Source organism: Bufo bufo, chromosome 1 (genome assembly GCF_905171765.1).
Source record: "Bufo bufo chromosome 1, aBufBuf1.1, whole genome shotgun sequence".
In the NCBI taxonomy this organism is placed as follows: Eukaryota; Metazoa; Chordata; class Amphibia; order Anura; family Bufonidae; genus Bufo; species Bufo bufo.
The window spans coordinates 292,166,382-292,181,127 of NC_053389.1; the positions used below are offsets into that span (position 1 = coordinate 292,166,382).

At 44.2% G+C, this 14,746-nt stretch overlaps 1 protein-coding gene across 6 annotated transcripts in view; it reads right to left on the reverse strand.

The window, feature by feature from the left end:
- TCOF1 (treacle ribosome biogenesis factor 1) overlaps positions 1–14,746 on the reverse strand; it is a 137,009-nt gene that overhangs the window by 24,156 nt on the left and 98,107 nt on the right. The window lies entirely within an intron of this gene.

Genomic DNA, 14,746 nt, shown 5'->3' on the forward strand with positions numbered 1-14,746 from the left:
TCGCTAATGTCAGCCAGTTTAATAGGGTTAAATCTGGTGACAGAAACCCTTTAAAAAGAAAATCCTCACTCACCCGTGAGATTCCCCGCTGGTCTTAGCTGAAGTCACAGACTATACTATGTGATTGTTGCAGCTAATCACTGGCCTCATCGGTCAGGTAGTCAGGTCAGTCATTGCAGCAGTGGTGACATGCAGGACTAATTTATGTGACCTCTGGGGCCAGTGATTGGCTGCAGTGATCACATGGGGTAGTCGGTGAGGTTACCTGTTGTAAAACAAAAGAAGCCATGCTCACCTGTCCAATACCACGCTGTTCCACCACTGCCATTACCGTGCTCCCCGCTGGTCTTTGTTTCTGGAGCTGGAACGACGGGGATTGGAGAAGGAAGTTGTTTTATAATGCCTCCTGCCTTGATCTAAAACTTGTGGGGTCTCAGAAATGCCCTTCATGTTTATTTTAGACCATGAGATCTGTGATGTGTGAGCTTAGACCACCTACAAACACAGCAACAGGGCTGTGGAGCCCTGTACACCACCCAACAGTCAATGGAGACTTACCACACAAATCTGTGGCAGAGGTTTAAAGGGAGTCAGCTATTTGCCTCACAAATGGGACCTTTCTCAGCGGCTGTGCTGTGGAAAAGAAGAACTCTGAAGAGATCAGCAAAGGATCTGCAAGTGCCCAGGGGCAGCTCACATTGCTGTAAGTGACCAGTAACTCCTCCTCTGGCTTTCTGTAAACCAGCCAGCCGCCTGCTCACGTCATTCCCCACTCTACATACATCATTGCCGGGATCGGGCATGCATAGTTCGATCAGTGATAAAGTGGGCCTGGCAGTATTGTGTGGCAATGTGAGATTTCAGGAGCAGAGAGTGACGTATGCAGGACGTTCTATGCCGCGTATGACTTATATATTTGAAAGAAAAAAACAAAAAGATACAAAAACGCAGCACACCACATTCTTGTATTATGTACAATCCGGTAAAAAACAAAACAATCCCCCCCCCCAATGGTAAAAAGGGTATGTGTTAGATCTATCTATATCTATAAATCAGGGCTCGACAAATCCCAGGTCGATCAGGAATTTTGTCCTGGCGCGTGGGTATTTGCCCTCACATCGCTGCCCCCCAGTAATCCGGGGCACTCCCGACACTCTGCCGCCTCTACGTGGACTTTTCGGACAGTCTGGCAGGGAAGGAGTTACTCGCGGGCAGTGAGCAGGGTGGCATCGGGGGAGCGGAGGAGGTAGGTAGGACGCAGTGGGTCCGCATCATGTGCCCCAGGGCGACTGACTGTGCGGATGTATGTGCGACTCTGTACTAGGGTTGATGCGGGTATCAAAATTTCGATACCTAATCGATATACCGGGATTTTCATTTTTCCGATACTGGGCTGCAGTCTAGTATCACAGAACATGAGCGCGCTGCTGTCAGCGCGCTCATGTTTCCTCAGCAGCACAGGGGAGAAGGAAGCAGTCTCTCCCTCCCCCTGTGCCGCTGCTGCCAGCAATGAGGAGAGAGGGGCGGGCACACTGCGCCACCAATGATAGGACTTTTCCTGGGTCCAGAATTTAAGCAGGCTACACAGAGCGGCGCCCAGAGATGTCCCAGCACTTATTATTCCTGGGCGCAGCTCCGTTCGCCCGCTGTGCCCCATTACTGTCTCCTGCTCCATATGCAATGGGGAGGAGACATCAACTTCTCTAGTGGGCGTAGTGTCCAATGGCAGTGCAGGGAGAAGGAACGCCCCCCTCCACCCCATTAAAATCATTGGTGGCACAGTGCGCCCGCCCCTCTCAACCCCCCAGTATTAAAATAATTGGTGGCAGTGGCCACAGGGTCCCCTTCTCATTGGTGGCAGTGGCAGCTTCTGATCGGAGCCCCAGCTGTGTAGTCCTGGGGCTCCGATCAGTTACCATGGCAGCCAGGACGCTACTGAAGCCCTAGCTGCCATAGTCAGCTCAATGCTGCCCAAGGCACAAAGCACAGGGCAGCAGGGACAGTGTGAGGTCCTATTCACCCTGATAGAGATCTATTAGGGTGAACAGGACAAGGGATTAAAAGATCCCAGGTTCTGGCCCCTAAGGGGGGAAATAGTTATTAAATAAAAAAAGTGTAAAAAAAAAAAAAAGTTTAAAAAAACCCCCACCAAAATATTAAGTATAAATCACCCCCTTTCCCAATTTCACTTATAAAATATATAAACAAGAAATAAATTACATATTGCCACGTCAGAAAAGTCCAAACTATTAAAAAAATAATCTATGCAGTGAACGCCGGAACAGAAAAATAAAACTGAGCGATTCGCCATTTTTTTAAAATGCGGAACGCACGTGGCTTTTTTTTAGTTATTTTTTCGTGAGGTATCGAATATCACAATACTTTATGGTATCTAAATCGAATAAAAAATTTGGCATTGCAACAACTCTACTCTGTACACTGCCGCTGTATACGTGTGCGCGGTACTGTACACTGCCGCTGTATATGTGCGCGCGATTCTGTACACTGCCGCTGTATATGTTGTTAATGCCCATGTTATTTGGTTCTATACTTCTTTATATGTTAATTTAAGAGGTTATTTTTGTCGCTGAAAATAAGGCTTTATAATACACATTATATATATATATATATATATATATATATATATATATATATATATATTTTTTTTTTTTTATTATTTTTTATTTATTATGTATATGATCACCTGGGTATTGTTGAATACCTCAATTAGAATAAAATATGATTTACAGTTGTATTTTTGTGTAAAATATGTTTTGGGATATATACTTGTGTCACGTTTAGATTGCACATGTATCACATTGATTTAAATGAATTTATGAAATTTATCATGCTTTATACTTAATTATGTTCACTGATTAATTGAGATGTAACATGCTATATATACACACTATATGCACCTCCTCTTTTTGTATCACTGCTTGAGAAAGGTTCCAGTGTGCGAACCGAAACGTTACTGTTTGGTGAATAAATTACTTATTTTACGTAAGGAAGTGCCGTGGATTTTCTTGGATTTTGGTATTTTTGAAGTTTTGGATCGCTTCATTAGCCGCTGGCACCCGCTATCGTATTATACTGCTGTGCTATTGAATGAATGAATCTATATATTATCTATATCTATCTATCTATCTATATATATATATATATATATATATACACACTGCTCAAAAAAATAAAGGGAACACAAAAATAAAACATCCTAGATCTGAATTAATTAAATATTCTTCTGAAATACTTTGTTCTTTACATAGTTGAATGTGCTGATGACAAAATCACACAAAAATAAAAAAATGGAAATCAAATTTTTTAACCCATGGAGGTCTGGATTTGGAGTCACACTCAAAATTAAAGTGGAAAAACACACTACAGGCTGATCCAACTTTGATGTAATGTCCTTAAAACAAGTCAAAATGAGGCTCAGTAGTGTGTGTGGCCTTCACGTGCCTGTATGACCTCCCTACAACACCTGTGCATGCTCCTGATGAGGTGGCGGACGGTCTCCTGAGGGATCTCCTCCCAGACCTGGACTAAAGCATTTGCCAAATCCTTGACAGTCTGTGGTGCAACGTGACGTTGTTGGATAGAGCGAGACATGATGTCCCAGATGTGCTCAATTGGATTCAGGTCTGGGGAACGGGCGGGCCAGTCCATAGCATCAATGCCTTCGTCTTGAAGGAACTGCTGACACACTCCAGCCACATGAGGTCTAGCATTGTCTTGCATTAGGAGGAACCCAGGGCCAACCACACCAGCATATGGTCTCACAAGGGGTCTGAGGATCTCATATCGGTACCTAATGGCAGTCAGGCTACCTCTGGCGAGCACATGGAGGGCTGTGCGGCCCTCCAAAGAAATGCCACCCTACACCATTACTGACCCAATACCAAACCGGTCATGCTGGAGGATATTGCAGGCAGCAGAACGTTCTCCACGGCATCTCCAGACTCTGTCACGTCTGTCACATGTGCTCAGTGTGAACCTGCTTTCATCTGTGAAGAGCACAGGGCACCAGTGGCAAATTTGCCAATCTTGGTGTTCTCTGGCAAATGCCAAACGTCCTGCACGGTGTTGGGCTGTAAGCACAACCCCCACCTGTGGACGTCGGGCCCTCATATCACCCTCATGGAGTCTGTTTCTGACCGTTTGAGCAGACACATGCACATTTATGGCCTGCTGGAGGTCATTTTGCAGGGCTCTGGCAGTGCTCCTCCTGTTCCTCCTTGCACAAAGGCGGAGGTAGCGGTCCTGCTGCTGGGTTGTTGCCCTCCTACGGCCGCCTCCACGTCTCCTGATGTACTGGCCTGTCTCCTGGTAGCGCCTCCATGCTCTGGACACTACACTGACAGACACAGCAAACCTTCTTGCCACAGCTCGCATTGATGTGCCATCCTGGATAAGTTGCAATACCCGAGCCACTTGTGTGGGTTGTAGACTCCGTCTCATGCTACCACTAGAGTGAAAGCACCGCCAGCATTCAAAATTTACCAAAACATCAGCCAGGAACCATAGGAACTGAGAAGTGGTCTGTGTTTAACCACCTGCAGAACCACTCCTTTATTGGGGGTGTCTTGCTAATTGCCAATAATTTCCACCTGTTGTCTATCCCATTTGCACAACAGCATGTGAAATTGATTGTCACTCAGTGTTGCTTCCTAAGTGGACAGTTTGATTTCACAGAAGTGTGATTGACTTGGAGTAACATTGTGTTGTTTAAGTGTTCCCTTTATTTTTTTGAGCAGTGTATATATATATATATATATATATATATATATATACATACATATACATACATATACATATACACACACACACACACACTCACCTAAAGAATTATTAGGAACACCATACTAATACGGTGTTGGACCCCCTTTTGCCTTCAGAACTGCCTTAATTCTACGTGGCATTGATTCAACAAGGTGCTGATAGCATTCTTTAGAAATGTTGGCCCATATTGATAGGATAGCATCTTGCAGTTGATGGAGATTTGAGGGATGCACATCTAGGGCACGAAGCTCCCGTTCCACCACATCCCAAAGATGCTCTATTGGGTTGAGATCTGGTGACTGTGGGGGCCATTTTAGTACAGTAAACTCATTGTCATGTTCAAGAAACCAATTTGAAATGATTCAAGCTTTGTGACATGGTGCATTATCCTGCTGGAAGTAGCCATCAGAGGATGGGTACATGGTGGTCATGAAGGGATGGACATGGTCACAAACAATGCTCAGGTTGCCAGTGGCATTTAAACGATGCCCAATTGGCACTAAGAGGCCTAAAGTGTGCCCAGAAAACATCCCCCACACCATTACACCACCACCACTAGCCTGCACAGTGGTAACAAGGCATGATGGATACATGTTCTCATTCTGTTTACGCCAAATTCGGACTCTACCATTTGAATGTCTCAACAGAAATCGAGACTCATCAGACCAGGCAACATTTTTCCAGTCTTCAACAGTCCAATTTTGGTGAGCTTGTGCAAATTGTAGCCTCTTTTTCCTATTTGTAGTGGAGATGAGTGGTACCCGGTGGGGTCTTCTGCTGTTGTAGCCCATCCGCCTCAAGGTTGTGCGTGTTGTGGCTTCACATATGCTTTGCTGCATACCTCGGTTGTAACGAGTGGTTATTTCAGTCAACGTTGCTCTTCTATCAGCTTGAATCAGTCGGCCCATTCTCCTCTGACCTCTAGCATCCACAAGGCATTTTTGCCCACAGGACTGCCGCATACTGGATGTTTTTCGCTTATCACACCATTCTTTGTAAACCCTAGAAATGGTTGTGCGTGAAAATCCCAGTAACTGAGCAGATTGTGAAATACTCAGACCGCCCGTCTGGCACCAACAACCTTGCCACGCTCAAAATTGCTTAAATCACCTTTCTTTCCTATTCTGACATTCAGTTTGGAGTTCAGGAGATTGTCTTGACCAGGACCACCCCCCTAAATGCATTGAAGCAACTGCCATGTGATTAATTGATTAGATAATTGCATTAATGAGAAATAGAACAGGTGTTCCTAATAATTCTTTAGGTGAGTGTATATCTGTATCTCTCTCTCTCTCTCTCTCTCTCTATATCTACACTGCTCAAAAAAATAAAGGGAACACAAAAATAACACATCCTAGATCTGCATTAATTAAATATTCTTCTGAAATACTTTGAATGTGCTGACAACAAAATCACACAAAAATAAAAAAATGGAAATCACATTTTTCAACCCATGGAGGTCTGGATTTGGAGTCACACAAAATTAAAGTGGAAAAACACACTACAGGCTGATCCAACTTTGATGTAATGTCCTTAAAACAAGTCAAAATGAGGCTCAGTAGTGTGTGTGGCCTCCACGTGCCTGTATGACCTCCCTACAACGCCTGTGCATGCTCCTGATGAGGTGGCGGACGGTCTCCTGAGCAGTGTTCCCTCTAAGCTGCGCGGGTGGGCGGCCGCGCAGCAATTATTGTGGCCCCGCTCACAATTCTATAATGCCCGCTCACTCAGCCTACAGCGTGCCGCTAAGTTTGCTAATGCTGCTGGCAAAATGCCAGCACTTGTCGTCAGACTCATCTGCGTGACGGCGCCGACGTCCTCCTCGTAGTCTTGTGCGGCTCAGCACAGCGGGGCGCCGCCTACCAGCTACCACGTGCTACTTCTGCCTCCTCCTTCTTTTTGCAGGAAGAGGAGGACTGAGCAGCAGCAGCAGGCAGTAAGGTGCGATAGTGGCGGCGGCGCCTCCATCTTAGAGCCAGGCCAGAGGCACACAGTGAGAGTGAGTTTCTCCTATGGGCTACCTACAAGAAGTAAAATCCTAGAAACCGTCATTGATTGCTGAACTGGTCTCTCCTGGTATTTCTAGAGTGTTAACTCGTGACAAGAAGTGGAGAACAGCGGGGGACAATAGTGGCACAAGTAGACTACTAGTTCCACTATTGTCCCCTGCTGTTCTCAGTGCCACTATTGTCCCCTGCTGTTCTCCACTTCTTGTCACGAGTTCACACTCTAGAAATACCAGGAGAGACCAGTTCAGCAATCAATGACGGTAGAATGTCAGTAGTAGGGGAGAATACTAAACAATCTTAGTTATTTTTAATCCTATAGGCTAAAGTGAGTGAAGTGAATGAGTCTCTCTGGCCGAGCCTGACAGTGATATGTCCTTCATGTGGGCAGCAGGAGCTGTGTCTGTGTTACCTAAGAAAGCAATGAAAACAGCATGTACTGTACGGGAGGCTTTATCACAGCCGACTAGCCAATGCAAAACAAGGGAATGCTGGTTGGCGCCGCCATCTTAGAGAGGCTAGAGTGAGTCTCTCTGGAACAGCATTGAATTCCCTTCAGGTTTTGCATTGGCAATGTTGCTTGTCTCAGCCAAGGAAAATGGGGGGAAAAGTAACATATATAACTATATACAACAGGAGATGCCCAGGTTATACCAGCATGCTCCATATCACTGTATACAAGACGATGTATAAGTTAGACGTCCTAGCCAGTTCTGTTCTGACCCTTATGTTAAAACATAACTTTCATTTGATTGCTTTAATACCTAAAGGAAAAAAATAATTTTAAAAAGCTGCTGTTTCTCTAGATGACCTTATAGTAGTGGTAATAGAGTCTCAAGGGTCTATAAAAGCAGCTACACTATTTTTACAGACCTTTGAGACTCTATTAACACTATTAATAACATAAGGTCATCTAGAGAAAAAGCAGGTTTTTAAAATTTTTTTTTTTCCCCTTTAGGTGTTTGAGCAATCTAATAAAGTTATGTTTTAACACCTAAAGAAAAAAAAATAAAAACCTACTGTTTCTCTAGATGACCTTATGTTGATAGTAGTGTTAATAGAGTCTCAATGGTTTGCAAAAATAAAAAATAGTTGTAGCTGCTTTTATAGACCCTTGAGACTCTATTACCACTACTATCAACATAAGGTCATCTAGAGAAACAGCAGCTTTTTTCAATTATTTTTTTCCTTTAGGTGTTTAGGTATTAAAGCAATCAAATGAAAGTTATGTTATAACATAAGGGTCAGAAACTGGGTTTTGTTTAGCCTCTTGGTTATAAATTTTTCTATGTAAGTTCTCTGGAACAAAGATTTTTTTTTTTCCCTGTATGGTTTATATATGGAGAGCAATGTCTTGTGATCACAGAGAGGACTATACTGTATTGTATGGGATGGCGCAGAGGTTTGTATGCTCTTTGAAGTGACAATTATCTTAGGTTTTCCTATCGCCCACCTTTGATGGCGCTGTGCCCAGCTCTGAGCCGACCCCGCTCAGCAGCTGCTAAGGCTTAGAGGGAACACTGCTCCTGAGGGATCTCCTCCCAGACCTGGACTAAAGCATCTGCCAACTCCTGGACAGTCTGTGGTGCAACGTGACGTTGGTGGATAGAGCGAGACATGATGTCCCAGATGTGCTCAATTGGATTCAGGTCTGGGGAACGGGCGGGCCAGTCCATAGCATCAATGCCTTCGTCTTGCAGGAAATGCTGACACACTTCAGCCACATGAGGTCTAGCATTGTCTTGCATTAGGAGGAACCCAAGGCCAACCGGACCAGCATATGGTCTCACAAGGGGTCTGAGGATCTCATCTCGGTACCTAATGGCAGTTAGGCTACCTCTGGCGAGCACATGGAGGGCTGTGCGGCCCTCCAAAGAAATGCCACCCCACACCATTACTGACCCAATGCCAAACCGGTCATGCTGGAGGATGTTGCAGGCAGCAGAACATTCTCCGCGGCGTCTCCAGACTCTGTCACGTCTGTCACATGTGCTCAGTGTGAACCTGCTTTCATCTGTGAAGAGCACAGGGCGCCAGTGGCGAATTTGCCAATCTTGGTGTTCTCCGGCAAATGCCAAACATCCTGCACGGTGTTGGGCTGTAAGCACAACCCCCACCTGTGGACGTCGGGCCCTCATATCACCCTCATGGAGTCTGTTTCTGACCGTTTGAGCAGACACATGCACATTTGTGGCCTGCTGGAGGTCATTTTGCAGGGCTCTGGCAGTGCTCCTCCTGTTCCTCCTTGCACAAAAGCGGAGGTAGCGGTCCTGCTGCTGGGTTGTTGCCCTCCTATGGCCTCCTCCACGTCTCCTGATGTACTGGCCTGTCTCCTGGTAGCGCCTCCATGCTCTGGACACTACGCTGACAGACAGCAAACCTTCTTGCCACAGCTCGCATTGATGTGCCATTCTGGATAAGCTGCACTACCTGAGCCACTTGTGTGGGTTGTAGACTCCGTCTCATGCTACCACTAGAGTGAAAGCACCGCCAGCATTCAAAAGTGACCAAAACATCAGCCAGGAAGCATAGGAACTGGGAAGTGGTCTGTGGTCACCACCTGCAGAACCACTCCTTTATTGGGGGTGATGGGCAGCACACAAATCCAGGAGGTGCAATTCCTGTGAGGCCTAAAATCTCAACAAAGGATACCACTAGTTACTGACTACTGCATCAGCAGCCCATGTATGTCCTCCATTGTGAGGAAACACTGGCCGATTTTAGCCAGTGTTTTTGATAACAGAGGAATTTAAAGTTCCCCCTTTGTGCTCTTTCCGTAGGAGTCGCAATTTAGGTGACAAATTGGTTAGGTCAGATGTTGGGTCTGCGAGGGTCGATTGCAACACATATTTCGGCTCCACACGCAGGGGCTGCTATCCGTGCTGCAATTGTGTTAACTGCCCCTACATGATTAGGGGTGACTCCTTTGTAAATCCAGCCTCTGGTAAGACAGTTCGAATCAAGCAATACCTCACATGTGATTCAACTTATGCAATCTATTTGTTATCATGTCCGTGTGGATTATGGTATGTTGGGGAAACAACCTGGGATGTCAAAACAAGGTTAAACCAGCACAGATATACCATAAGGAAAAAGAGGCTGGATTTACCTGTGCCCAAGCACTTTACGGAAGCAGGTCACCGGGAACGGGATTTAAAATTCAGGATAGTTGAACAAGTGCCCTTACCCAGAAGGGGCGGGGACAGGACGATACGTCTCAAAAGAAGGGAGCTCTACTGGATTTTCGAGTTAAAAACTCTTAAACCAGTAGGGCTCAATGTTGACTTTAGGGTTGTTTGACATCTCTGTTTTGTTTTGTGTTGGTAATTGTTTTTGTTTATCCTTCCCCCACATCCTTGTCTATTTGTGTTGGTTGTCCCAGCCTTGTGATGTTATCCTTTTGTTGTGTTGTCCCTGGGGGTTCTGGTGAATTCTGCTTGTCTTCCTTGTAAGGTTTTATACAAGTGCAATTTTTGTATTAAAAACCAATAATTAATATTTTGTATTTTTTAAAAAATTTTTTTTTTATATAGATCAACATGAAAATATATTTTACAATGGATTGTCTCCTTGGAAACTGAAAGACAGCAGGACCTGATTGGCAACTAATGATTATTAAAAGAAGTATTACTGTTTTGAATTAATTACTTTTTATGAATATATGCTTGCTGCCCGGCGATATGGGCGGGGTGGGACTTGGCATCATATGCGCTCTGTGACAGCGAGTTTCCCTGACAGAACATGGATGGACGGTGACTGCAGGCATGGCACATGTGTGTTTGATGATTATTTAACACTGACAGTGTCTATGGATGGCTGCTTGGTCCTCCCGATGTGGGGACTGTGACACAGTCACTTCACGGTGACGTCTGTGTTCACTGGACCCACTACGGTGTGCTACCTCTTGTCTGGTTCCCCCAGCGGAGGCCTCACATATATGGAGAACAGGTGTGAAAGTTCATACTGTGCGGACCTGTAAATTGACAATTTTAAGGATATAATTATAGGGATGAGGTGGCTAAGGGTGACAGTGGTGTTAGCCACTAGCCTGGTTCATACCGCTGGACCCCCTTTGTTATGGATGAGTAACTAGGAAATCAATAGTGTAACAGGTCCGTTGCTATGTATGAGTGTCAGGTGACTGGTCACATGATCGCCGTGCCTGCTTGACTATGCCCGCCTAGCTTTGGGAGTGAGCATGCTCGGTCCGTGTGTGATGCCGAGCCGCCATCTTGACTGTGGAGGGCCTGCGCAGTGTCGAGTTCCGGACGCCGAGTGAGTCCTGCGGTCTCCAGAGACATGTGAGATATCCAGAAGTAAATTAATTTTTAATTAACACTATTATGTACACCTGCAAGAGATTATCAATTGACTATTTTTATGCACTATAACTGTATGTATCAATGATCAATATTTGTGACACTTGGCACTGTTTTGATATCTTTTGTTGTGTGGCTATACTTCTTAGATTATAATCATGTACAGTCGAGATTCACTGATTCTATTAATGTTTATGTATTAATTGGAATATAATCATGTAATCACATTTTGTTAAATTTGTATGCTTTATAAGCACCTGAGTTTGCACTGAGTATTATGGCTTGACAAAGGCTCCATAGAGAGCTGAAACTTTGCTGTCCACACATGGGTGAATAAAATACCCTTTGTTTTTCACGGATATCTGTGTGCTGCCTTGAATTCTTTTTTAGAATATATATATATATATACACACACACACACACATATACATACACACATATACATATACACACATATACATACATACACACTCACCTAAAGAACTATTAGGAACACCATACTAATACGGTATTGGACCCCCTTTTGCCTTCAGAACTGCCTTAATTCTACGTGGCATTGATTCAACAAGGTGCTGATAGCATTCTTTAGAAATGTTGGCCCATATTGATAGGCTAGCATCTTGCAGTTGATGGAGATTTGAGGGATGCACATCCAGGACACAAAGCTCCCGTTCCACCACATCCCAAAGATGCTCTATTGGGTTGAGATCTGGTGACTGTGGGGGCCATTTTAGTACAGTGAACTCATTGTCATGTTCAAGAAACAAATTTGAAATGATTCGAGCTTTGTGACATGGTGCATTATCCTGCTGGAAGTAGCCATCAGAGGATGGATACATGTTCTCATTCTGTTTACGCCAAATTCGGACTCTACCATTTGAATGTCTCAACAGAAATCGAGACTCATCAGACCAGGCAACATTTTTCCAGTCTTCAACAGTCTAATTTTGGTGAGCTCGTGCAAATTGTAGCCTCTTTTTCCTATTTGTAGTGGAGATGAGTGGTACCCGGTGGGGTCTTCTGCTGTTGCAGCCCATCCGCCTCAAGGTTGTGCGTGTTGTGGCTTCACAAATGCTTTGCTGCATACCTCGGTTGTAACGAGTGGTTATTTCAGTCAACGTTGCTCTTCTATCAGTTTGAATCAGTCGGCCCATTCTCCTCTGACCTCTAGCATCCACAAGGCATTTTTGCCCACAGGACTGCCGCATACTGGATGTTTTTCCCTTTTCACACCATTCTTTGTAAACCCTAGAAATGGTTGTGCGTGAAAACCCCAGTAACTGAGCAGATTGTGAAATACTCAGACCGGCCCGTCTGGCACCAACAACCATGCCACGCTCAAAATTGCTTAAATCACCTTTCTTTTCTATTCTGACATTCAGTTTGGAGTTCAGGAGATTGTCTTGACCAGGACCACACCCCTAACTGCATTGAAGCAACTGCCATGTGATTGGTTGACTAGATAATTGCATTAATGAGAAATAGAACAGGTGTTCTTAATTATATATATATATATATATATATATATATATATATATTATTTTTTTTATTTTTTATTTATTTATTTACTTATTAAGTCTTTATTTTTTACAGTTGAACTATGGTGAACGGATGCCACTGTATGGCATCAGACGGAGGCATCCGTGTAAGGTATATATTTTTTTTACACATTAAACGGATGGGAAAAGCGTGATGTGAACCCAGCCTTACATGTGATTCTAGCAGTTTATTATGAGGAAAATAGCTGACAGACTCCCTTTAGGTGGCACTGCACTTCAGGAAAACTGATCCACAAGACCGAACAGAGATAGGCCCATAGGTTTTCTACCGAGTCAGTAGAAAGAGTGATGTGAGCACATCTCTCTCCTAATTCTAGCCATTGGCAGGGGTCTCGGTGCTTGAACCCCCACCAATTAAAATTTTTGACACGTGGCTATGACATAACAAAAGTGCCACTTTAGGTCTACAACTAGCACTAAATGGTGATGGGAACTTTGCACTTGTGTCATAACATGTCAATTGTAAACTGAAAAGAATACGACACAGGTTTATGGTGCCCAGTCTGAGACCTAGAGTCAAATGCAAGGTCACTTTTATTTTTTATTTTTTTGTGCAATGACTGGTAAGCAGCTCTATGGAGAACAAATTTCTGCAGTCTTGTATTCCAGAGCTCCTGGTGCCCCCGCCACTGAGTGGCAGCTTTCTCCTAATACAAAGTATAGGAAGAAAGCTGATAATCATCCGTGGGTGGTTGGGAGAAGCCATAGCTCACAAATGCCAGGACCCCCGGGATCTGATCACTAGTGAAGAAAATGACTGTACAAAAAAAAAAATATATATCATTTTTATATTACTGTGTTTCAATTAGAGTCCGTCAGTTTGTGCACCATAAACCTGCTTACAGATTCTCTTCAAAAGGAACATGTACAATTTAGGCTACTTTCACACTTGGTTTTTTTTCCTGCTCTGGCAGGGATCAGCAAAAACACTTCTGTCACGATTAGGGTCCATTCACATGTCCGCAAAATGGGTCAGCAATTTTGCGGGAATACACATTGCCGGTGTCAGTGTTTTGCGGATCCACAAAACACTTACGGACGTGTGAATGGACCCTAATACAACTGACTGCGTCCGTCATGAACGGATCCGCTTGTATTAGGTCTTATCTAGCCATGACGGATCAGTCATAAAAACCATTAAAAGTCAATGGGGGACTGATCCGTTTTCTATTGTGTCAGAAAACAGATCCGTCCCCATTGACTTACATTGTGTCATGACAGATCCGTCTTTATAAGCACCACATCACGGACAGAAAAACGCGGCTTGCAGCATTATTCTGTCCGCGATGGGGATGCAACCAAACAGAACAGAATGCATTCTGGCGCACTCAGTTTCATTCAGTTTTGTCTTTATTGACAATGAATGGGGACAAAACGGAAGCGTTTTCCCCCGCTATTGAGATCCTATTAAGGATCTCAATAGTGGAAAGGGAAAGCGCAAATGTGAAAGTAGCCTTAGTTGAGACTCCATACAGTTTGAAGATTTAACATTTTCTGATTAAAGAGGTTGTCTCACTTCGGAAAGTGGCATTTATTTTGTAGAGAAAGTTAATACAAACCACTTATTATCCATATTCTTTACTTTGCTGGCTAGACCCCTTTTTCCATGGTTACGACCACCCTTCAGTGCAGCATCAGTGGCCATGATTGCACACTATAGAAAAAAAGCACTGACCTCTGGTGGCCAAGACAATAGGAGCACAAATAGGCCAGCACTTTTTCCTATAGTGTGCAAGCACGGCCACCAAAGCTGGATTGAAGGGTGGTCGTAACCATGGAAACGAGCAGTGTATAATGTGATGGAAAAAGGGGTCTAGCCAGAAAAAGAAGCAATATGGACAATCACAATATATTAGTAAGTGTCGTGTATTAACTTTCTATACGCAATAAATGTTATTTGCTGAAGTGAGACAACCCCCTTGATTTAGTAAAGTGGTTATCCCATCTGGGACATGCACCTATCTCCAAAAGGGGCCCTGAACGGGCAGCCAGCCGCGCATGTGCATTGGCTTTTCCACGCACTGCTATGGGACTTTCAAAATTACCTGTGAGGACATGCTTAGCTATTTTGTGAAGTCCC